Genomic DNA, 26231 nt, shown 5'->3' on the forward strand with positions numbered 1-26231 from the left:
CTGTCCACACAGTAGAGTACATTTTGATTTATGTCTATAAAAGGAGGCCATGTAAGGGGCTGCGGTTGCTGTTGTCCCAGGTACCAGTAAGACGATAAAATATGAACTAGACAGTTCAGTTGCAATGACAGATGGATGGCCAGCCAATGTACGACAGCAACAGTCTCCTGCTTGATTCACTGATGTTTAAGGTGAGAAACTGAAGATAGATATACAGACTATTTATCCACAGAAGAAAATGTAATTTAACAATTCTGATTGTAGTGGATTTACTGATAATGATGCCGCATGACATCACATCATGATATATGTTGTCAAATGTTCGAAATTGACCCACCACTCAGGATAAACCTGGTATAGGTCAAGCACGCGTGAATTGCTAACGACTGGGTGGGACAAAGTAATATATTCTGAAGCACATTAGTGAGCAAGATCATGACTCACTGGTTGCTGCTGTCAATAAAGAAAGACAGAGTGCCTACTGTGACGTCCTGTAATGTCTTTGAAAGTGATTGATTTCCACATGGAATCGCTCACTGTTTGCCAAGTCCCAGCTACATCAAAGAAAATTGCAAAGTCATTCCCACTCAGTGGCACCTCAGTTAGCGTACGCCACGGTTAGCGGTTATTTTTTTGGTTTATGTAGAAAATGTATGCAAAAAATGTTGCCCAGTTTGCATACAATATGTCACATGTCTTGTCGTGTTATTAACACACTGCATGAGTCCAGCTGTATTCAGAACATATTTTTTAATCACAAAACATATCCGTTAGCAGCTTGTTAGCGTGGAAATCAGAAGCATACCTCTACCTGTATTTGTCAATCGTCTTGAAGTCTTCCATCAATGTAAAAGTGACATTGAATATTCATTTATTCAGTCATTTATATGCATTTCAAATTGTTTTATCGTAACATTTTTGGGTGTATGGAACGGATAAAATGGATTTACATTACATCTTAAGAATAAATAATTCTATAAAGGATTGGTTAGAGTTTGCTTGAGTTTGAGTTGGACCTTCTGGAACGCATTCATGACGCTAACAGAGGTTCCACTGTAGTTTGTATTGGATGCTTAATTTACCGGACATAAACATCGCTCATGAATGTTGATGGCTTCACAAGTTCTTAAAATGATTGTGATTGTATACTTTGTTTTGATCCTGATCCTTATAAGTTTAATTTAAGAGCTGATATCTACCAACTTCAATCGTTTTCTTGATAATAACCAAAATCTTCTTCCATGAATAGCTATAGCACTGTACTACCAAAAAATGTGAACTCCTATGAGCTATTTTTGTTGTCATTGTTATATTTGTCCAAATAAAAGGTATCTTTAGTTGTATCAGGCATTAAAATGAACAAGAAACTGAAGAAACAAGGGTGGTCTAATATTTTTTTTTCGTGACTGTGTCTATTTTATCTACCTATCGAAAGATGTTATCCACTCCTGTGTAGCTCCTTAAGTCATGTTAGTGTATGTAATACAATGAACTGAAATTGGTCTTTCTCAAAATTATAGGTGTTTACAGAACAGGGCGAACTATGCAGAGCCTAAGAACCCGAACAAAGCTCTAAGGTAGCCGTGCATTTCAGAAAATTACCATTACCAGCAAGCAGGAACATTGTATATCGGTGATGATCAATGTGGCTTGTAATATGGGTTGGCAAGAGCAAATCGTACACTGAGGTGTAATGGAAGTAATGGTGTTATGTACAATTGCGGGAAATATTATTGCCTTTCTCCTCTGAGGCTGGCAGCTGTGAGTTGCATCGATCGCGAGTTGCGCTCGGATTTGGGCTCAAGAAACCAAAAATATAAATATACAAAAATATAAAATGTATGTGTTTTTCAGACAACTGACTAGTAACAGCAAAATGCATCCTATCACTCTGCTCTGGGAAATGGAAACTGCGGTTGCAGGTGACTTTTTGTCCAAAGTGGCAATTCTCTTGCCATAAACCCAGTAGGTAGAACGCTGTAAATGTTCTTTTTGAATCCAGCCTGGTCTTTAATAACTGAGCACAGCTTTAATGCCGCACCACCGCTTTCCTCCTCATCTAATATTCGGACTGAGGTTGTGTGACATTCCTCAGGGCCTGGGCTGACATTTGGAAGTAGAGTCCTATAGATAGAGTAATAATGTCAGCAGGGCTATGGGAGTAGTTTGGTCTGAAAACCTAGTGTAACAACAGACGGGCATTATCTAATGCGGTGAATGATTTAATCTGTCGCGGCAAGACAGGCAGAGAGATGGAAATAACCTCAGACTTTATTGATTTTTCTTCCCACTATTATTGCAAAATATTACGCATACATCACAAACAGAAGTTGACTGCAAAATGTGGACTGGCATTCAGTAACACAGTTTCTAATGTGTTGTCTAATTAAGACACATTGGGTTAGCACCAATGTTAATTGTAGCAGTACTAGTTTGGCACGGTATAGTAAATGTACATGTAAAACCACGAATAGATGACATTAAACGTGAATGCCTTGGGAAAGATGTTTACATTAAGCGTAGGTCACAACCAGACGTACGATTTGTTGGCTGTCCAATTTCTGGCATTCCGCAAGAATAAGATCACCCAATATACAGTACAACCGCTAAGTGGAACATGCGTAGCACGCACAAAATCTGAGGCTGCTCGGACGTACAGCCTACGCACGCATGTTGAAAGACCAACTTCCGTCAAACTTGCAATAAACGTACTGACCATGCGTTCCATGCGGGCTTCGTATGAAGGTTTCAAGAACTGCGCACGATCTGTATGTTGAGCGTACCAACGAGATTCGTTTGCTGCACAGCTCACCTGGCGATTGGGGAGGGGTACACTGTACAGTATATATTTTTGACCACATTATCATAAGGTTCTCACTGTGAAAATGGCAGTCCCTCTGCAAAGGCTTCGTCTCCTATTTTCGATTACAACTTCGTGAAGCTGAGGAACACCAGGAAGCTATACTTCTTTAACTTGTGACAGACAGCACAAACAGGGCCCACGACGGTGGGTACGTCCTTGGATACAGAGAAGGTGGACGTTTGGCCAGTATAACACCCTTTTTCAGAAGTTTAAAGGAAATAGAAAGCCAGGGTGGCGACATGACACAAATTCGCATGGACGCAAACATCTTTGCAGAATTGCTGCTATGCGTCACACGTGAATAGGAACTCACCTTCAACCCATACCGTGCAAAGAACTCCAACACATGTTGTATCACTAGATTTACAATTGGTCAAATTCAGTGTAACCATGGCAACGTAATTGACGACCAAAGTTGAAATGGGCACTTTTATTAGGAACCCACCATTCAGTCCATACAGTGCACATAACATGCTAACAACCTCCAACGGCCAGAGATACAGTTTTTTTTTCCACGTCCTTCTGTTTCTGCCAGCCCAACTTATGTATGCAAAGTGTTTTGTTTTTATTGTGTATTTATTTAATTCTTGACCATAATGAATGTACATGTTCAAATACTGTATTTTTAAAAACAAGAATTGGGTGCACTAGTTTTCATTTATTTTGTGTATCCCTCTCTAATTTACACACGGTCAAAAATTATACACTAGCTCAAATAAACAGCACATAAAGTACACCCTCATTATTATCTGGTTAAATGTCCCTCAGCACCCTGGAAATTGAATGATTTAAATAAATCATTAATGAATATGACCGCAATGATATTACTCGCGCTAGTTACCAATTTACCTGCGACACACTGCTCGGTCATTGTGTGTGTCTCAGTGTTGATGCTTACGTTTAGAAAAAAAAAAACAAAGCAAATGTTGTAAAACAAGGTAATCTTGCTTTAATAAGGGTGCAAAAATCCCAAAGAAGCATCAAACTTGGTAGCTGTTTGCAAAAGGTTATTTTCATAAGAGATGTACTGCTGTACAAGTGGAACGGCCCCTCACTGCTGAGACCATACAAACATAAGACGAGGAAAGCTCAGTCAATACCCTCATGCTCTGTTGAATAAGATAGATTTCTTACTGTTGTATTTTCTGCACCGCAGCAGTGTGCAGGGGAGGTGACTATTTGTGCCCCGCATCTGGCATTGCAGGTCTGTGTGGGTGTTCTTGTGAATATACGGTGCAGGCAATGCAAGTGTTTGTGTGTGAGATAACATGGAACAGATAAAAATGTGCACATGTTGCTGTCAGTGCTGATGGATAGGGTGAAAATATCATTTATTGATACGCTTTCATGTTTCAGAGGCCATCAGTCAGACGCAATGTTCCTCTGCTGCTCGAGAAATGACCAACCACACACACACACAATGCTTTTATACATTTCCTCCCGATAGGCATGACCTTCACCCATTCACTCACTGCCTTTTAGCCTCAAAGAATACATGTACATCTTTCAAAAGGACACTTTTCTATCAGAGTCCGTAGAGACCAGAAAATGCCAAGAAAATGTCCTGGCAGATGGGCTGTGTTCGGAATACCGGAGAAGGTTATCACTCTTTCAGTGGCAAATGCCTCAATTAAAAAAATAAAATGAAAATATATCAATAGGCTAAACATTACAATACTAGTGTGCTGTCCTTGAACTTTACCGACCTTTAGCATGTTGTGTCGAATAGATAAGATAATAATAAGATGTACAGCGTGGGTATACTGAGGAAATTTGAATGTGCGAGGTTATATAAGTGATTTTTATGTTTCTTTCAGTAAGTCAGCTCTGAGACGAGCAGGGAGGTTATTACATATTGCTACACCTTTTCACAGGGGTTACCACCGGCGAATTTGTGAGTAATTGGGACGCCCATAAAAATGTCTATTTTTGACGCACGGCTCGGTCCCTCAACCCGCCAAACCCTCCTGCTAGCTTGCCGTTGACATTCCCCTCCGATTTCGCATTAACATTTGCTATAAGAGAACTAGGGATGCAACGGGATTGTTCCGTTCACCCTGCACGGGGCAAGCTGCAGTTCATTTTCTGCAGTTCATTGGCTGTATGTGTGTGTGTGTGTGCGTGTGTGTGTGTGTGTGTGCGTGCCTGTCCAGGCTGGCAAAAAGCCCTCCTACGACATAATGTTACATTTCCCACACTGTACATATTTCAAGTGAGGGAGAGTCTGCCTAAAAGCAGACGAAAAGGCCAGGCATTCGGTGTGGAAACGGAAACGGATGTGGCACCTGCCTGGTCTTATGCTTCGGGGGGGTGCTCTTCCCATGTGTGTCGGTGACGGGCGGAGGCGACTGGAGCCTGGCGAATCTCCTCAGCTCCAGTGCCCACCGGGTCCCCCACCTCCTGGCCTCGACCTCGAGGTGCAGTGCACCTGCTTTTGAACACTTCCCGTTCTGTGAAATATGTAAACAGGCAAAGGTGAGTTCCTAAGATCAGAGCACGCTAATAAAAAAACAATAATAAGGATAATAAAATAATCATGACTCTGTTCCAACTCTTACTGCTGCACTCGCACCTTCCTAAAAAGAAACACTGTTAAGGCGGGGTTGTCTAGTGCGCCTCATTTTTATTGGGGCTTGGTCAAATAATAAAAACTAAAACTTGTTACTAATGATATATTATTAAATATTACACTAATTTGCTTATACAAAGCTTGTATAGCTTATAGTACAATATATTGATCAACACTGACATGAGAGTGGGCCCCCACTCTGTTTTCGTTCTCCCACTGTACCAAAAATGAAACTAAACGTGACCTTAATACCGAGGTACGCACAAAACCGCAAGGGTGCCGACGCGTTGCACAAGTTTGTTTACAGTACAAAACGCAATTTATGCTGACAAGCAAATAAACAAAGAGAATTTGGGGAGAAAAAAGTTCTTTATGCACAAAAACGTTTTGAAACCGTGGCCCAAAAACGGAGGAACGAACCGTACCGTGGGTAATCTGTACTATTGCACCCTTAACCAGAACCCTCACCTTCTCTCTTCGATATTCCTCACACACTTAAACACACTAAAGTATACAACGCACATGTACTCACCACTCATGAATGATAATGTAAGATGATTCATGAAAAGATGGAATCAGAGTCATGGTGGTTATATACTGTATGTTTCACTTTTGCATCTCACAGCAACTATGGTTCATTCAAGGACAAAGTGTGAAACCTCCAAGCTTGATGAAAAAAATCATTAGTGAAGCATAAAGACATAAACGCTTGATTAACAGTGGTAAATGTATGCTGTACATTCACTTGTGTTATCACATACTTTTATACTGTATGTGTTTAATAATTAGAGAAGAACAAATATACTAATTAGAAACATCCATCCATCCATCCATTTTCCTCCGGGTTCGGGTCGCGGAGGAAGCCCAGACTTCCTGGTCCCCGGCCACCTCCTCCAGCTCCACCGGGAGGACTCCAAGGCGTTCCCAGGCCAGCTGTGAGACATAATCCCTCCAGTGTGTCCTAGGTCTGCCCCGGGGCCTTCATCCGGCTGGCATGCCCGGAACACCTCGCCAGGTAGGTGTCCGGGAGGCATCCGGACTAGATGTCCGAGCCACCTCAACTGGCTCTTCTCAATGTGAAGGAGCAGCGGAAAGAGAGAAAAGACTTACAGTAACACTCGGCAACGAAATGTTTTGGCGTGACTACTATTTTGATGAAAAATATACCGGTTTGTGTTCCCACAAATGTGCCGCGGACCGGGGTGGGGTTGGTTCGTACATTATATCAATCTAATTGATCTTATTTATTATGTATTGTGTAAAACTAAGACATGAATAACATCAAATTAAAAGCACAAAATGAATGCCGACCCACCATCCACCAGTTCAAGTTCCAGCCACGTTTTTCCAGAAAGATGATTACATCGCTGTTTGACGTGTGTGGTAAAAGGCAGTGTGCTAGCATGAATTCACTTGAGACAAATGTGCACACTAGCACTCAATAAGTCATCAAAACTTACCTTTATGCATTCCCACATAGTATCAGCATTTGAGACCAAATATGAGGTGAAAGAAAAATGGTAAAAATACAGTAGTAGTCTATCTGTGCGGCATGAGATCAAGTTAGCACACCTTCTTTTAGCCATATAAAGCCAAAACATGGAGTTGCTCCTAACTCCAAATAGCCTCCAGTATTCTGTTTTTTCACTGAGACTTTTTGTCCATTTATCAGCTCAGTGGTCACTAATTTCGAAATCAGGTGTTCGACTGAGGTCAGGGTTTTCAAGGTCTGTTTGGTGCACATGGGGACAGAAGAGATTTGTTCAAAATTACATGGATCATCAGGGGAACCTTGGAGGTTGATTAAAAGTCCCGTCGCAGATGATTTTTACTGTGCAAAGCTCAGGTCACAGTTTTCTTTGAATAACATTCAAATGTGTTCTTGTAAGAGTACTTGGGATTTCATCAATGCGTTGTCTTTCGTCAAAAGACCAGCAATCGTTTGGGTTTACTTGAGCTTTTCCCGTTCTCACAAAGGAAGAAATCTTAAACGAGTGAGGAGTCTACCACAGGTCAGCCATAGCCTTTTTCTCCTCCATAGCTCTGCTCATATTATTTGCTTTGGCTCGCTACAACCCCTCCATCTCTGCTCTCTTTGAAGTGTGCACGCTCTCCAACGGACGGGAATCGTTTCCCTGCCTCAGAGCTACCAACGCATCCAGCAAAGCAGCAGGAACGTTGCCTTGCAATCTTGCTTATTTTGTCGGCGATATCAGGTGAATCATTTATCACAGAACCTTGGCAGGGCTGCAGATTAAAATATGGACCACACTTTTACTACAACCGGGTCATCTCATCTCACCCATCCCTTATTCCCCACAGCTTGTCTTGATGATCTGCAAATCATGTGATTGGGAAGCGTGCCACAGCAACATGATGGAATGCTTGTGCTACTCGTGCTTCTCGGTGTTGCGGGAGGAGGAAAATAGAGGAAAATGAGGCAACGGCTGCGGAGGGTAAAGAGGAGAGCTGTCATGTTTTGAAGCCATAGCTTGTTCAGGCCTCCAGCTCTCGTCCTCGCCACGGTGTCCTCATTAGGGCTAATATGAGGCTGGTTGCGGGGGACTACGGTGCTGTCTGGGGATCTCAAGGGAGTAATGATGGGGTGCCTGTGGCCAAGGGCCCCAGGGGGGAGTTTTGTTGGTGGTGATTCCCTGCTGCTTATGTAGAAGCCACAGAGGTCAACCTCACATACACGCACACACTCCGGCAGCTGCAGCTTGCTTGATGCTCTGTTTGCCCTTGGGAGGACAAAAGTAGAGAGAGAGGCAAACGGCAGGGAGTGTTTGCTCAGGCACACACCACACCCCATCCATCTCCGAGCACACGTCTACCCTCCCCATTACTTGCATTCCTCCAGATCGCCACAAAGACACAATAATTTTTCCGTCCGCTCCCTGCTTCAGTTCTTCCCTCCTTTCCCTCGGGCGTATTGGTCCAGTCTCGGTTGAGTGCAGATATAATCCTTTAACGCTTTTAAATGATCCAGAGGTTGAGTGCTCCTCCTGGATGCCAATAGGACCTGCTGGGCGCACACCTGCTCGAGCAGGTTAAGATAAATGCCAGTGGCCACTTGGGCATCTGGCCCTGCATTAATATTTAACAGTCCGACTCTCATCTCCTCCACGCTGAAGGTGGGAAGGTGCCAAACCCCTAAGACATATCGCAGCTTAATATGGATTTGTGCAAACCGAGGAAATGGAAGAGCGGTACTAGCATGGCGAGGACCGGACTGCATGTTAAGTTTGAGGCTGCCAAGACATTCCGAGTTTAACTTTATTTTTTGGGAGGAAACTTGTACAATATAAAAACTCGCTCCTAATGTCCTTCAATTCGGAATTTGACCCACATTTGTTGGAAAAAACATGCCCTAAAGTCACACAAAGCTTCTGTTATGCGGTATCATCCTGAGACGATATTTGAGTGAGCATTAGAGGATGACGCTTGGGCTTGTGATTGTTTTTTCTATGGCTTTGTATAGAATTTTACCGGTGACAAGCCGTCCATTTGTTACCTGGTCCATCAATGGGGACTTAACCTACTTGATCCACCTCTTGATACCACCACTAACATGTTACAATAATAGAAACCATCAATCATACACAAAAACACAATACAGTAATGCCTCGTTTATTGCGGTTAATTGTTTTTAGACCCCGCCATGACAAGTGAATTTCAGTGAAGTAGGATTCCTTATTTATAAATCAAATATTTTCGTTTAGTAAGAACATTGAAAACTCGTTTACGACCTTCTAAATACAGTTTTTAACATTATTAGAACCCTCCAGACATGAAATAACACCCCTATAGTCCGCTTTACACATATTAACTACAGATGTCAACGATAATGCGTTAACAGAAATTTTCTCTAAAGGCACTATTTTTTTTTATGCGCGATAAACGTGTGTACGTCCTGTTTGACCCTCGGCCCACGCCGTAGTTTGAGGTAACGCAGAGATGGATGTAGAGCCACAAGCGGGAACAAAGAAAAGGGTATTTTGAATGGTAAGTTTAGCTTCAAAGCCCTGGCACATGGCTCTTATTATAAATTATCATTTCTGTATGTGATTAATTATGAGTTAACTATGGACAAAATGTGATTAATCATGATGAAATATCTGAATTGATTAACCAATAATATACTGCTCAAAAAAATTAAAGGAACACTTCGAAAACACATCAGATCTAAACTGGGGGAAAAATGATCTTTAATATCTTTCCTGATAATAAGTTGGTGATGTATTTGTAACAAAATGATGCCACATAATTTGATAGAAATGAAAATGATCACCCTATAGAGGGGGGAAATCAAAGACACCCCAAAAATGAAAGTGAAAAAATGATGCAGCACACTGGTCCATTTTGCTAAAATGTCATTGTAGCAACTCAAAATGATTCTCAGTAGTTTGTGTGGCCCCCATGTGCTTGTACGCATGCCTGACAACGTCGGGGCATGCTCCTAAGGAGACTACGGATGGTGTCCTGGGGGATCTTCTCCCAGATTTTCAGGTTTCGGTGCTAGGGGAGGTGAGTGTGGGCCAGAAAGGAAGTGTGGTCGGAGGTTCAAAGCTGAGTTTTAACTCAGTGTGGGTTACAGCCGCAACAGTAGCCCATGTTTTTATTAGAGATTATTGTGCCTATTGACACCTAGTGACCAGAGTAGAATACTACATATCATCAAAATGTCTTTGAATGAGTCTTCTGAATGCCCTATATTTGTATTTTAGTTCATTTTGACATTTTTATGCTTGAAAGTGCTTAATTTAGGCCTAAATGTGTGCTTAAATATGTGTTGTTTTTTTTTTTAACTAACAATAGGCCGTATTCAACCATGACACAGCACCGTGATAAATTATATCGGAGAAGTTCGAATCATGAAGTGGCGAGGGATTACTGTTTACCATGCCGTGGCATTACAGAGTTAGGAATTTCGTGTATCGGGCACGAATTCTGTGACAATCTCTTTATTGAAACAAAAGTGGTTACTGTCGGCCGCAACCACACCGCAGACAGTCGGAAACCATGAGCTCTAACACTATACTGTCCATAACTAGCAGGTTGCTACAATACCATTATCAACACAACAGTAACCCTTTTTCTTCAAATATACACCAGACATATACCGATACACCTGACTTTCAGTTCTGCTAGTATTTTTGAGCATTATAAAACTTCCACTGTGATCACACCTCTACACTACAACATCATCTGGAGCAGTTGAGAATCGATATGACAAAATATAAAACCTCTGTATAAAATAACTTCGCTGATCCAACAGTTTTGCGCTGATCAATCAGAGGACGGAAACATGTACTGATGTTAGTGTGGGCCAGCTTGAGGTGAATCTGAAATCGGGTTGGTTAAAAAAACAGCCCCATTCCTAACAGTGTTTAAGTGACACGAGCCGGCACTAATTCTCAAGGCCCTGGGCGGATTAGGTTGATATGGCAACACATGGAAGCTGAAAACATCCACATGCACGGACTGGACGCAGTGCAGTCACGCTGCGAAATGAAGCTGGCACACCACAGGTTTTTACAAAATAATAACCAGCGTCATTATTTGTTATCAAACTTTGTTATCAAATGTTTAAAAGTGAGATATGTGGGATTACTTTCACGTGACTACGCCCTCACCGTTTATCATTAAAGTTAAGGCCGACTGTTTTGTTGTTTTAATGAGTGTTGCCACCATAAATTAATGATTAGCTATGGAGAAAATGTTTCCAAATCAGATGTCAAACTGCATCCTGGACAGAACTGTCTTCAACGTTTTATCTTCGACTGCATTGTAATAAGATGTTCAGCTCGTATTGTATAAGCTCGCATGTGATAAAAGATGACTTGTGTGTCATAACCTAGCTTTGCCTTCTTTTTTCATGTATTATGCGACTGTCAGTCTCCTTAAAAGAGAAAAAAAAAAAGATGCCAAGCCTTTACCAGCATAAAATGAACTATGTCAAGAATGTAATCTGACGGTTTCAACTTTCTTGAGGTTAGCTTGTCTCCGTGAATCACAATGTTCCCTTATGCAGCTAATTGCCAGTCAACGTAAAAGAGATGTTCACCTCCTTAACTGGGGTTAAGTGGTTTACGTACACTTCAGAATATCCCTGAGAACCACGTATAACAAGATTCAGGTGCTGTTGACCTGTCGAGCAAACACTTAAGTTCTCAATGCGACTCCAGCGGAAAGAATGTTTTCTACCTGTTCATCGCATGCACATAAGACGAGTGCTGTGTTTAAAAAACATAGGAAAACCGAAAGTGTGGATTGACAAGTACAGTGGAGCCCCACACATTTGCTACGCAGCATTCACGGCCCGGCAAATTCACAGATTTTTGTCAATTTAAATTTTTGCATTCACCATAAGTTGATGATAATTCATAAATACCGGATACATGTTTATATATTTATACTTCAATGAGAGTGTTTTGAGAGTGTTGAGATTTTGCACTTTGTTCAGTGGCCCCTGAACAAATTGGTCCGACCTTCTGAGAAGAGCTGTTCTGTTTTAGCCTATTTTCTCCATTATGAATGGATTGTGTGTTGGTAAGCATGTTTTATTAAAAGCAGTAAAGCACTGCATGTGCACTTCCCATAATGCTCTGCACACTGCCGCTTCCATATTACGTTTATTATCATTCATAGTAGCAATGCCGTAGGTCACAATCTTGATTGGCTTCTGGCTGTCCTGTTCTCACGATGCAGCTCGTCACGTTTTTGTGCGACGAGCGCTTGCGACACCCCTATTATTTACCTTTGCATTGGCTACTTCGGCGGCTCGAATGGAAATCGGTAAAGACAGAATGTTTGAAAATTGGTTAAATATTTTAACAGAATGACTACAAAAAACTGATTTAGATTAGATTTGACCTTCGATCTAAAGCTGATGAGATGAGTGGATGAGAATCAAATGGCTTATCTGCAGGATGTCCATTGCCTTGTCCATTCTAACAGTCGTCTAATGATTACATTTGATATTTAGTGGCTTTGTTTGGATAATATGATGTTCGCAGGACGCAAGGATTGATTGATTCCCATGCAAGGCCGCTATGTCCATAAACAAAGCAATGAGGCAGCTCTGATGCCAGCAGGGTGAAAGTGGATGCACTGCTAGATGCGAGTTCGATTAGACACCGTCTTACCTCACGACAGGGATCACAGCATAGCAACATCAGGTCAACCCGACCTCCTTACACTCCATTTCCACCTCATGATGGGCCGCCATTTTCATGGAGTTTGCTTTTTCACCACACCTGAAACGAAGAGGGTTGAAAAAAAAAAACACGTGTAATCTCTTTAAGCTTCGATTAAAGCAAGATTTGCAGGTTGCCTATATTTTGACAGATTCATGAACATAGATAGAGGTTTTATCTCCTCCAAGCAATCACTTCAGTTCGTCCCACTTAAGCTAATAGCATAAACCTCAAGGGTGCCTTTCAGCGTCACTGTATTCCTTGTCTGCCTTTCACAGGTCTGTGGCCTTTCATGCAGCAGCAATATCAGTTTATCCCATGCTAATGGCCAACCGCCTCCGAGACAGCTCAGATTGAGATCACTTTGAATTATTTATATTCATTCTCCACAAAGGGCCAGGGAGGGCACCTCTCCCACTCGTCAACACAGCCCAGTGTCCAGACTGTCACTGAGCCAGTGTCAATAGTCGGAGTCAGACCGGGCTCCCTGGGACAAAATCACAGAGTGTACGTGGAGGACCTTCGCCACAAATGCAAGTACATTGTATCTTCATAACATCGTGTGATTGTGGGGCTTTTCTTTGCCTTTTTATGTGTGTATACTCTGTTACAAGGGTACCAGTGAAGATAAGTACTGTAATGATAACAAAAGAACAGGATATTCAAAGGCAAAGGATGCTCCAAGTTTCATTTTTTACTGTATTTAGGTTTTACTGTTAACTCGTACTACAAGCCACAAACAGTTTTATTTTTATGATCTCAAGGTTCTTGTACAGAAACGGCCTATTTCTGATAAATCCACCTGTCCAAGCTGGCCACAAATAAATACCAGTTCAAAATTTGCAGTTTTACCGTATGCGGGGGGTTTGGGTATCTGCTGTGTTCACCATTTGCCTCACAAAGTGCAACACATCTCTTTCGTATTGGGTTTTGTTGAGTGTATATAGTAACTGCAACTGCAACAGTGTTACAGCTCCACGGCATGATTGTATTCCACATGCTGCAAATGCACATACTGTATGACAGCCAATTTATTTATGCTGTAGCTTCAATATCCTCCATCTCCGCCATACGGTCACAGGGTTGCAGAGGTTGGAGGGGGATTGAATAGTTGCCAGGTCAGGATGTGTCCCGACGGAGGAGGTCAACTCTTTTTAGTATGATAGCACAAACAGATGGGCTCTAACATCAACAGGAAACACATCCCCATGTTGTTGCGTTGTGTGCGTTTGTGTGTCTTCAGGGATGGGACATCAACAGGCTGCAGGAAAACCCTGCTTCATCTCTTTAGGGATACCAATGAAGGCCGATGACATTTAAATGATCCTATGCGTAACCTGGAAAGCTCCAGAAATAACTTAAGATCCCAGAACGGACCTGCTTTTGTGCGCAAGATGTCAAACGTCCCATTATGCTGCATTTCCTGTTGAGGGTCAGTTGTCTTGGGATGTTGCATAGACGTTGCAGGGTTTTTCAGCGGTGTAGCCTGTGTTCTTTTTTTAAGTACTTTCAGGACGAGCCAAAGTCAATAGACCAAAAAAGTTTAAATCCAAACAGGGAGCACTGGAGTACTCGACATACCATGAAAGGACACCGATTGACAAAGAACCATCAAAAACAGCATAGTCGACATAGTGTATACACAGAGACTGGTTTCAAAACAAGGAACAGCTGGGGTAAACACCAGGCAAAAGGAAGGAGCCGACACAATGTGAAAACCAGCACAGACACAGAAGATAAGAGGACAGGAGGAGCATGGAAACAAAAGGGAAAAAAACACCTAACATGGATATCACATCAAAATAACTCAACTAACGTCATTTCTAAGGCCATACGGATGCTGTATTTTAAAAAAATGCATTTTTTCTGTGCGTTTTGGCCATTCATCCAGATGCAAACGTGCGTTTTTGTTCTTAAAAACTGAGCTATTGGAAAACTTTAACAAGGGGGTAGAAGTTCTAAAACTTCAGTTTGTGGACAGGTAAACTGGAGCTTGTTGGTTTGTGTCATAAGAAAACCTTGTTGAAGAACAGAACATGAAGTTATTGATTACGGGTGTTCAATTAAAAGAAAATTGATGTTTCCAGGACTGTAACAATCCTCGTGATAATCGGAATTTTCCTTATTTTCCCAAAACATTTTCCTTATTTTATAGTGCAAACAAGTATGATGTGGACATGGGCTAAGTGACATTTGTGGGGCTGTCAAAAAAGGCATGTTGAAAATTCTAAATCTCATCCGTTTGCTCTTGAAATGGGAGCAAACACATAAAGCAAATTGATGGAATAAAAGCCTCTTGCCCAGTGGTGTCCCGACGTTTTTTTCTTGTTAGAGCTACTTTTACAAAATGGAGCTGCTCATATTTGTGACATTTATTTTCAAGGCTTATTTCAACCCAAACAAACCCAATAAGCTTGTCTTACCGGAACATTAACAAAATGTTGGCGTCCACAACTCACGTTCTGTATTTCAGAATGAATTTCCTTCGAGTGTTCTCACATTATTAACTGAAAACCTGACTGAAAAGCAGGCTTGCGGGCGCCTCATGTGGTCACGGGGGTGGGCGACCTGGTGCCCGTGGGCATCGTGTTGGTGACCCCTGCACTTTCCAATGCAGTAAAGGGTTGTTTGTGACAAATACCAAGGGAATAGCCAATGTTTTAGGCAGAGACCCTCACATTGTAATGATACTGTAATAATAAATGACTTAACTGGCTTCAGGAACTGTAGTTTATGCATCTGTGGCAGAACATTTGTCTTTGAGTGTATACAGCATTTCAAGATTTTGCTTAACTTTTGCTTTACAGCTTAGGTTTTTGACCTATGAAGTTTGGTAACCTGGAAAAAAATACAATACAAAACAGAAAATTCAAGTTTTGATGTTGAATTTTGAAAAAATAAAAAAAATTCCCAGGATAAATACAATTATGAATCAATTATTTTGAATAATTATTTTTTCATTTTACACTTTGATATATTTTGATATTTCAGATTCATTTTTTTTCAGATTCAAATCTTATTTTTTACAGTTTCAATGTTTTGTTGTTTTTTTTTCCCCCCAGTCAAAAGTCTGCAAGCGAACCTGAAAAAGACCTGAAAGTGATTTCGCGTGCCGGCGTGTCATCAACTGAGAGGAGTGTGGAATCATGGCAGGCAGCTTAACAATAAGGCTGTGGCTGCCTTCAGGGAACGTAGGAATTAAACAACTCATGTAGCATGTAGGCTACATGTTATTGAAACGAGTCCTAAACATGTGAGTGTGCATGGTGTGTTGAATGAAGACATGAAATAGTTGAAAACAAAGGAAACGCTGGCGAACAGTGACGAACGCCTATCGCTTATATTTTTCTTTAGTTACAAAACGGCCTTAATATAGCTCCATAACAATTTAGATAATTACTTAAACATAATAACAGAAACAATGATTCCAGAGGCCCACATCGCTAAAGCGTTTACCACAGGGCCATCCTGTGCAACCCCAGGCTGTGACACTTCATGATGCCAGCATGGACACGTCATAACTCACTGTCCTCCCCGTATGAGCCTTGCTATTGTCTCAGAAGGCCCGCTGTGTCTATATCATGTATGACAGCATGTTTTCCCAACATGGCTCCTTTGTCAGCAGTCAATGAGGACCAAGCTAACGTCTGCCTGCTACTGCTGACTCCCCCTTTTGGGACAGCTTTAATGTATCCACCTGCCAGGCTGCAATATGCTATACACTCAGCGGTCCTTCAATCATCCCACTTCACCATACCAGATGGTATCAACTGTGATGTGCCTCAAACACTACCCGGCACCACAGAGAGTTACTGATTTTAGGTTAACAAACAAAATATGGAATTTCTTTATAGTTCACGTAGTTTACCGGGGACAATAAGGAAAATGGCAGCGTGGCCTGTTAGTGGTAGTGGAGATACAATGAAATACACTTGAATAAAGTGCTGTCCAGAAGTATTGGAACAGTGAGGTCAATTACGTTATACAGTCGTCCCTCGTTTACGGCAGTTAATTGGTTGAATTTGAATTGAATGTAGAATTCAATGTTCATGAATGGAATATTTTCATTGTTAGAGCATAGAAAACCTGTTTATGACGTTGTAAATATGCTGTTTGTGTTATTACTAGTGACCAGAATGATATACATCAATGGTATTTCAATATGTTTTGACTAATAATAGACCATAGACTACCACGAAACAGCGATCATTTATGAATTGATTTCTGAAAAAACACGATACAGTGAGGGAGCAATAATCGAACCGCGATATTGCGAGGGACAAGTGTAGACTGAAAACATTTAGGTTAGACAATACAAGACGAATATGGGACCAATGAGAGCAATGTTTCAGCTTTTAACATCTGGATCGGGCAACAGGAAACCGGCGTACCCGGAGAAAAGCCACGCACGCGGAGATTCGAACCCAGGTCTTCCCGATCTCCCGACTGTGTGGCCAACATGCTAACCACTAGGCCACCGTGCGGCCCTCATTGTAATACAGTGTGTGGTAGTTAGGGATGTCTGATAATATCAGCCGCCCGATATTATCTGTCGATCCAGGCATAAAAATGAGATATCTGTTCATAAACGGTATAACAATAATATTAAGTCTAAATATAATGTTAATCTTGAAATGTGCAGCTTTCCAGATTGTATCGTTGCCAGCATTATTGAATTGGATTCTTTCTGAATTTATTATGACTAACCTCCTTTGTTGATAGGAGAACATGTGTAATAGTATTGGCCATCCTTTTCTTTAAATGACACTTTATGTATAACTTGTACTGAATACTGCAGTATAACAGTCACAGTGTTTATTTGAGAACTGCATCCAGTGGTATCACATTAAAAGAAGCTTCATGTGTTCATTCATTACACGCGCTATGACAGTTTAAGTAGCTGCCTATATGAGTATCAGCTGATATCGGTAATGGAGTGCTGGACAATATCGGACATTGGCAAGAAAGCCAATATCGAGCATCCCGAGAGGTAAGGGTGTTCTCTACTGCAGGTTAATTGTGCTGATTTGAGTGAACAAGGGTGGTGCTCACATTTTACATGACATTTTCCACAGCATTAAGTCTGTGGATTTTCTTTGATAGAGTATGACATGAAAGCCAAGAGGTAATGCTGTACTGCGCTACCTGAAAGATATTTGCTAATGAGCTCTCATAAATAACCTAAATGGCAAGGGCCAGAGTGATTTTGGGATCATTTGCGCAGCTTGGTGGCAGGGAATTGTTTTCCCCGCAATTTAATTGTGATCCTATGGTTTCTTTGCTGCCTCTGTGTTTAAAATAATTAGTTTTATAGGTTAGATTTCACCCTCATCCTGTGATAATAACTCTTGGAATGTTTGAAGTAGTTCCAGTGCTTTTGGAGACTACCTGGGAAGCTTATTTTACTTTTATTTCAAGTGCAGAAAAACACAGTGAGAACCTATGAGGATTACGAGTGAGCACAGATGGGTTCTATTTGGATGTGTCATGCACAAACACTTATCTCCTAAGAACATCACAAGAGGCCACACTGGGATACACTGCATATTCTCCCAAGTATCTGTCATGGCTCACTGATGAAAAGAAGCTGCAAAAGTTTATAATGGCCACATTTGCTACAGTGTTGTCTTGTTTAGCCATCACCGCAGCATCACCGATTTGGCCCTCAGTCAAGAGCGATCCACATTGGCGTCAACCAATTGATGCCACTGCACAACCTGAAGCTTTTAAGCTTTAATCCCTTCTCCAGTTGATGCTATCTTATGGTTACTGGGCTGCAGTCAACATCAGTAAGGGTCTTAATTCGGTCGAGGATTAGCCTGTGTCTTCACAGACAGATTAGGTGACATTTTTTAAGCCTACCAAATGTAACTTTTTTTTTTGCCCATAATTTATAGAACGTTTTAAGACATGTCTTACTATGTCCATCCTCAGCAGCAATGGCATGTTGCCAGAGGCCTTCCCAGCATTGCCAGACATATGATAATATGGTATTTGTTCGATAATTTCACCCTCTGTGTGATCAATAATTCCAAAAATCCAATAATGTACAATCATTTCACCCCTTGAACACTGCGCATGATATGCCTTTGTCATCAGGTCATGACTGTGTGAATGTCGGACAGAAAATGACATGAAAGAGAGATTTTGACTTTTTAAGGTGATGGTCTTAAACTTGAAAAGCAATTTTAAACAAATTTGGTTGCAGTTTCTTTGGTCCAGCTCTGGTATAACTTTTCTAGTTCCCGCAAAGGAGGCCGTAATGTTTCACCCTCAGCCCAGTAGTGCGTTTCATTTACAAGATTCACTTGATGAGCTCAACAAATATTTGTTTTATGAAGGTAGGATGTGTCCAAAGTGCGGCCCGGGGGCCATTTGTGGCCCCCGGCTGTTTTTTTATTGGCCCGTGGCACATGAAAAAAAATAACAAAAAAAAAAATCAGCAGTAATTTTACAAAAATCAAGTCAAAATATTAAGAAAAAACAGTTGTAATCTACCGAGAAGAACTCTTAATTTTTTACGAGAATAAGGTTGTTAATAATAAATAGGAAGAATAACATCATTTTAGCAGCATAAAGTTGAAATATTCAAGAGAAAATATCATTATTATTACTAAAAATTAAATTTATAATATTATAAGAAACAAACAAACAATAAATAAAGTTGTAATTTTTGGAAAATTACATTGCAGAAAATGTTACAATGTTACGAGAATAAGGTCAAGATATTAGGGGAATAACGTCATAATTACGAGAACAAAATTTACAGGAAGAAAGTTGAAATACTAGTTGGGGGGGGAAAAAAACCAACCGATGTAATTTTACGACAATAAAGTTAAAATATTAAGAGAAAAAAGTCTTATTCTTACAAGAAAAAATGTAATATTGAAATATTATGAGGAATATTAATCATTTTAGTCGCATTGAGTTGAAATTTTAAAGAAAAATCCGTTATGTAAATTTGTTATATGTAAATATTTTTGGAAGGTTAGGCTGGGGAAAATATGGTATGGAAGTAAACTAAAATATTATGAGAATAAAGTCTTAAAAGTACAAAAAGGAAATGTACAAAGATTATAAAGAAGAAAGTTGAAACATTTAGAAAATTAAAAAAAAAAAACAGCAATGACCGACGTTCATACTAATAATATGATTTTTGACCTGCATCATAAAGCTGAGATGCAGTTTTCGCTTGAAATGTTTTCAATTTCTTACCATACAGTATCTGCGTGTGTTGCTTTACAAATTTTCAAAGTGGCCCTGGTATCCTTTCATTTTTTAGTATGTGGCCCTCGGCGGAAAAAGTTTGGACACACCTGCATTCAGGCAAAACGTGTATTTAACCTTGTCAACATCATTGTCAATCACAATGTTTACGTTTGAGATGTTTTCCGTCATGCACATCAAGGATCAAACACTTCCCGCTCAGCAAGACAGTTCCGTGTAAACAGGAGGCCCGCGCCTGCATAGGTCGTGATGTGTTTGTCATCAAGGAGACTTTCAGAGTTGCGATCACTGCTCAGGTATTTCCCTCGGGAGGTAATTAAATCCACCCATATGTAATAAGACGATGCATGGCCATTGAAAAGTATCCAGGGCTAAAGAATGCTATTAACAGCTTGCTTTGGACAGCGCTCTAGCTTCATGTTTTTTATGGCCCTCGTTTGTGGTGTTGACATTGAATATATGCATCATACATTGTATATTTAGGCATTTTCTGCTTCCAGGCTGGGAGAGCGCTGACACGGTATTACTGTATTTGTGACACCTTGCATTTTTTTCCCCTGCGTCACACCGATGCAAACAGAAGGAGCAACAACGGGCAGTCATGTTGTGCAAATGAGTAAGAGTGGGGCTGCAATAATTCAATTTATTTCAATCTGGGCTGACCGCGAGAGCTCTTTTCACTGCAAAACACGAAAACAAAACAAACCAAAACTGGTGATAACAGCTTCAACCGCACGGCAAATAACCACCACCACGCAAAAGAGCACATCATTACATTATTGAACTCTGCCTGTTGTCATTATTATTACAATTTAAGCAAAGGCTGAAGCCTATCCCAGCCTTCTGGCGAAAGTTGGCCAAGACCAGTGGTTTGGCTGCATGACCCATCATTAGCCCTCAATGACCAGCGGTGACCCAAATAGCAGACATTTTTCAACACAGCTCACATATTTTAGATTTAAAGGGACTACTTACGACACAATGTGAGCTCCAGTGGTGAGACGCCGTCCCTCTCTTTATGGCACGCTCTTCTCCAGCAGATGTCTGCATCTGTGTGTCAAACAAGACAAAGCAAAACAAAAAAGTTGCCCATAAGCATGGCATGCACCTTGTGGAGACGTAGCAAGCAAATAGCACAGACAAGAAAGTGAGGTGCTTTCACAGCCATCGGGTCATTACATTTTTTTTTTTTTTTTTTTTTCCCCAAGCAAAGACCCGCGACCCACTTTTGGGTCACGACCCACCGGTTGAGAATCCCTGGCCTAGAGCCTGGACTGGTTGCCTGTCACTCATTCTTTCTGATAGAAAAACTAGATCTGAAATACAAACAAATCAAAAGTTGAACAGCCTCCTGCAATGGCTGGTGTAAACCTGTAACCTTTGTAGAGGAATAGCTTAAAGGCGAGCAGATGGGTTGATGGGGAAATGAGATGGCGTCCATATGAGCAGAGACGGAATCAAAGTGTTTTTGATCAGCATCCAGGGTCCTGTCCTAGATAAAGCCCATCAGCTCAACCCTGGTAATGTACACACGATACTTTTGCTTCTTTTGGGTCAATAATTCAACTCTGATTCACATTTCAAGATCAAAAGACGTTTTTTTTTTTTTACAGTGTTATAAAGTGTGCTTTCAAATGGCTCGTTATTTTACTGTTTCACGTCGGCTGGATTTGTATTGTGCCTGGTAACTGCTGCTGAAAACACCATATTTCCTGGTTTTGAGCCTTTACGTGGCCCGATCGTGATGGAAACACTGTTCCCCTGCTGTGCCGAGCTGAGCCAATGAAGCAAAGCCAGCACATACTGTATGTATGATGGAAAAGAAGCTTATGTTCCCATTACGTGACACATAAATCTGGGGGACCATGGAAACACGGCAAAGGACCCTGGCCGAAGTCAACGCACCTGCAAATGACTAAACTGCTTCTCACCGCTCTGTTTACTTTGCAACGTTTGAAGGTCGTGTCTTCAGAGTAACACGAGCGCAAGCTATAGTCGTACATCATGTCCCCCCTCGTAGATAATGTACACGCTGATCTGGCTGGTCGCATAACCTTGCAGAGGTGATATACTAACATATAGGCGCAGGATAATCCACATGCATGAGGAAAATGGGAGATTTGTGAGCTTTCTTGGATCCCATGTCTGCCATACGGACATAAGAGGCTCAAGCCTGCCTTACTTTAATCTTACCACCGTCATCGCAATTTGAGTGATAATACAAAGTAAACAATTATGTTGCAGAGTTTCACTTGCAGAAAATAATGCAAAATAATTAAAAATGCCAAATTTAATTGATAAAAGAACATTTAACGTCACATTTACCTTTGTTACCGTCAGGCGGGGAAGCGAGAGAGAGCCTTAGAGTTTTGCTATTAGTTATTTCTTGAATTCAACAGTGTTGCTCACCTTCCTTAAGAAAATGCGGGTACTTGCACATTTCTTTGGCCTCATGGTGGTTATTTTGCAGCTGTACTCAATAAAAAAAAAAAAAAAGCAGAGACTTGTAGTGTAACTGCGTTAGTAAGCAAAGAACTACACAGTCAAACGATGTTGATGTCCTACTGTAGCTGCGTGACACGGCTGAGTGAGAATGACTTCCGGGTCGGAGTTTATAGCAGCTAACGGGCACATTTTGTGATAAAGACACGTTACGGGATTCTTTGCTTGGGCGCTTGATCTCGCAGACTGTTCCATGGGCAAACGGGCAAAAACCAGACAAAAAAAAGAACAAGGTATGACTGTGTGTAAATAATATCATTTAACCCCAAAAAAATGATTTCTCTGTCAATCTCGACTGACCACAATCAAGAATGTGTCCTGAGCATCAGCTCCTTCAATTAAAATACAAATTCATAACATTTTTCTATTTATTTTTTTTTTACATTCTGTCTCTCTGTTATGATAAACTGACTATAAGTACATTTTTCTTAAATTACAGTTAATTAATCCACAAATATACAGATTTTTGGTCAAAATGAAAAAATTATGTCTTTATGCTTCACTGATCATGTTTTCCGTCAAGCGTTGAGGTCTCGCAGTCCTTGAACGCACCATAGTTGCTGTAAGACAAGCCCTCACATTATCATTTATTAGTGGTGAGTACCTATACAGTTTATGATTTGAAGTGTGTTTAATAAGTGCGGAGACATAGTTTGGCCTTAAAAATTGAGTGTGTATTTAGCGTTGGGCTTGTTATCTTCCATTGCTCATGAACAATGGCAATTAGCGAGAGAAGGGCAGGGTTCTGGAACGGAATCTAATCTAATGATTCCAACAGTCACTTTTATTGCAAATGTTCTCAAATGAGAAGAGAAAGTCACCGTTACGCGAGCAGGAGGGTTTGGAGCGACATGTGTGTCAAACATCGACCTTTTTATGGGTGTATCAATTATTCACTGATTTTTGACATGCACTAAAAAAAAAAAATCAGCTAATTACTGATTTTCCCCACTGTTGGTTAATTCCACAGATACAATATTGTAAAAAGGGAAAAACAGCCTCCCAGAAGAAGAACATGGTGCACCTGAAACAACTCACAATGATCCAGTTAAAGAAACAGGGAAAAAAGTCAAAGTCATAAATTTCCAAAAGGGACGCACATGGTTGTGTCACTTCTAAAGCACTTGTGGGCAAGTCACCCAGAAATGAGCTTTCAGTGAGACCAAGCAAGGCGTATAGCAGCCATTCATTCTGCTTGCCCCCAATGGCGGTTTGTCTGTCACCGCCTGTGTCCGTCTCATATCTCATGTCCTCAGACACCTCAATGATAAAACGCTCATGTCTTTGCTGTCTGGTGTTGCACAGGGGATGGATGGATGGATGGATGGGTGGGTGGGTGGGTGGGTGTGTTTCGGGTGCTTTGTTGCGCCTGCGAGATCACACGTTTAAGTGGCATTTCAGCATGATCCTTGATCAGGCAAATATCATTATCAGCTTTCCCTTCATCCATAATTCACCTGCAGGGGAGTCGGCTAAGAATAGCTGGCTGTCTGCACCATCGAAGAAGAAACAAAGAGGCAGAGAGAGGAGCGATGGCAGGACTAGTATAGTATGTGTGGTGTATTCGGAGCATATAGCCATTATTCTTAATTACTCCACAAAGGCAGGGGGTAGGTCGCGTTTGCCTATTTCAATAGATGAGAGAGCCACGCTGCAGCTACATCCACCCTCTTTCCTGTCTCATTGTTTCATTCCTTGGCTTATCGCTCAGGAAGCAAACAATTAGACAGATACAGATGAGTCAACCTCATATTGTTCTGTCCTTCCCCTGGTGACCGATGTCTTGTCGCCACCTCTGGCGAATTCGAACCTCGTGCACACGTCCATCTGCAGGATGTGACTTTAATGCACTCTCAAGTGTGCCAGGGGAATGTTTATCTACAAAAATGTGTGTGCATTGTATCAGAAGGCCAGGCACAAACACACTGAGGCTGGAAGGATGAGACAGAGCAAGGCAGTTAGTCCCTCTGGGCTGTTCTTTTGTCAACGCAGATGGTCCCTTTTCCAGTAGCAATATGGACTTATTTTGCCGTTTGAGATGTCAGCCTTACAATGTTTTTGAATCTCACTTTTTCCCAGCCCAAATGGCCACACTTCTGACCTGATTATAAGGCTCTCTTGTGTACACTGTGACCACGTTGGCTCATGAGTCACCAACTCAAGACTTGTAAGTCATCGTCTTGCGATGTCTGAATCAGCACACAAAGTCTCTCCCAGTGAAATTCTCAGATTCCAGCAGCAGAGTGGTGAAAGTGTCAGATTGTGCCCTATGCAAATGAAATGGTAGGAGGATAGGAAAAAAAGAAACAGTTTTTGGAGAAAGCCAGGGCAAAGAGTCATTGCTTAATACATGCATACCAGGGACATAATGCTACAGTAATGCAATTTGCTGTGGGCCAAATGCCCAGTCGCACTTATCTCGCAGTTACAGGCTTGATTTGTCTCCTTCGCCCTCCCTCTGAGGCCACCATGCATTAAAAGGCCTTCTTACATACCTCACCAGCTCGGAGGATGGCGATGCCATTATGCGATGTGACTGCATGATAATGAAATGGCGTAATGTGATGTCAGAGCGGTTGACACAACACAAAAGGCGAAGGCTGGCGAAATTCCTAATCAGCTCAAAATGTCAAGGGCCTCACCTTGTTCTGAATCACGTTCTGCAGGCAGATTAGTTCTCAAAGTCCACATCAACCTTCAAGAATGTCTTTTCTCTTTGGCATCTGGACCAAAGTCTCTATGATGCTGGACTTCCTCTCTTCTTTATTGCCTTCTCGGTCTCCTTGACATTCTTATCCGCTGAGCTCTACGGAATAAGCTATATGATAGGTGAGATACGCGAGTGAAGAGTCAACACTTTATTTTGATTTCACAGCATATTTAGGCCAGTGTGCTTTAATACTGCATGTCCTTGCAGGGGATTAAACTGGGCAGTGAAAATGAAGCCCGTTTCAAGGTAGGCCGATTGACTTCAACACTGCTTTCAAGTCTGGTCTTGGACCACAAGTCATCCAGTGTACAAGGGGACTGACTGTAAATCTACAGTATTTACCCAACACTAGTCTCTTTAACAGGGGCGGACCATTTGAATCACACTTAAATCTTGTTATAATGAGCAATGATGGGTTACATTCAAAGACGCTACGTAACTTAAGTTGAATTCAAATTTTGAGTTAATTTTTGGGGTTTTAAATGAGCAGTTTTAAATGGAATTTTTTATTAAGACAGAAAAATATGAAAATCTACATGGCGCTGTGAAACAGTAGCTCTTTCTTTGGCAGGAGCCAATAACAAGCTACAAGTGAACTCACGACGAGCTTGTCAACCCATTAGAAACTGCAGGAGGTCATTACTCATTATAACACTTTGAGTCACGGTGTCATCTTCCAAAGAATGCTAAAATCATCACACAGCAACTTAACACTCAAAAGGTAGCTAGTAAATATACAAGACAAGTACCAATACGAGTTTAAAATAACAACAGCTATTTTAACTTCTACCCATAATGCAGTACTCCCAGTAGAGCAGTTCATTGGCCAACGGCTGCCACCAGAGGGAGCTCATGAGCTTCAGTATATTTACTAGCTACCTTTTGAGTGTTAAGTTGCTGTGTGATGATTTTAGCATTCTTTGGAAGATGACACCGTGAGTCAGACTGTCATATTGAGTAATGACGTCCTGCAATTTCCAATGGGTTGACAAACTCGTTGTGAGTTCACTTGTAGCTTGTGATTGGCCCTTGCCAAAGAAAGGGCTACCGTTTCCTCACTGACTCGTGAGCGGGACAGTATTTAAATGACTAGCTGTAGTTATGAAGTATAGGAAATGTCACTAGATTAGAACATGGTCATAAATCCGCCACACAGCTGTA

General features: G+C 41.3%; 1 long non-coding RNA gene across 1 annotated transcript; it reads right to left on the reverse strand.

The window, feature by feature from the left end:
* Window positions 1–5184: 5184 nt before the first annotated feature.
* Window positions 5185–25396, reverse strand: LOC129172746 (uncharacterized). The gene is made up of 4 exons (XR_008567076.1): window positions 25003–25396; window positions 20834–20908; window positions 12581–12691; window positions 5185–5313 (listed from the first exon to the last, which is right to left on the reverse strand). It is a non-coding gene; the product is annotated as an uncharacterized LOC129172746 (long non-coding RNA).
* Between the last annotated feature and the right edge of the window lie 835 nt (window positions 25397–26231).

Source organism: Dunckerocampus dactyliophorus, chromosome 19, assembly GCF_027744805.1.
Source record: "Dunckerocampus dactyliophorus isolate RoL2022-P2 chromosome 19, RoL_Ddac_1.1, whole genome shotgun sequence".
NCBI lineage: Eukaryota > Metazoa > Chordata > Actinopteri > Syngnathiformes > Syngnathidae > Dunckerocampus > Dunckerocampus dactyliophorus.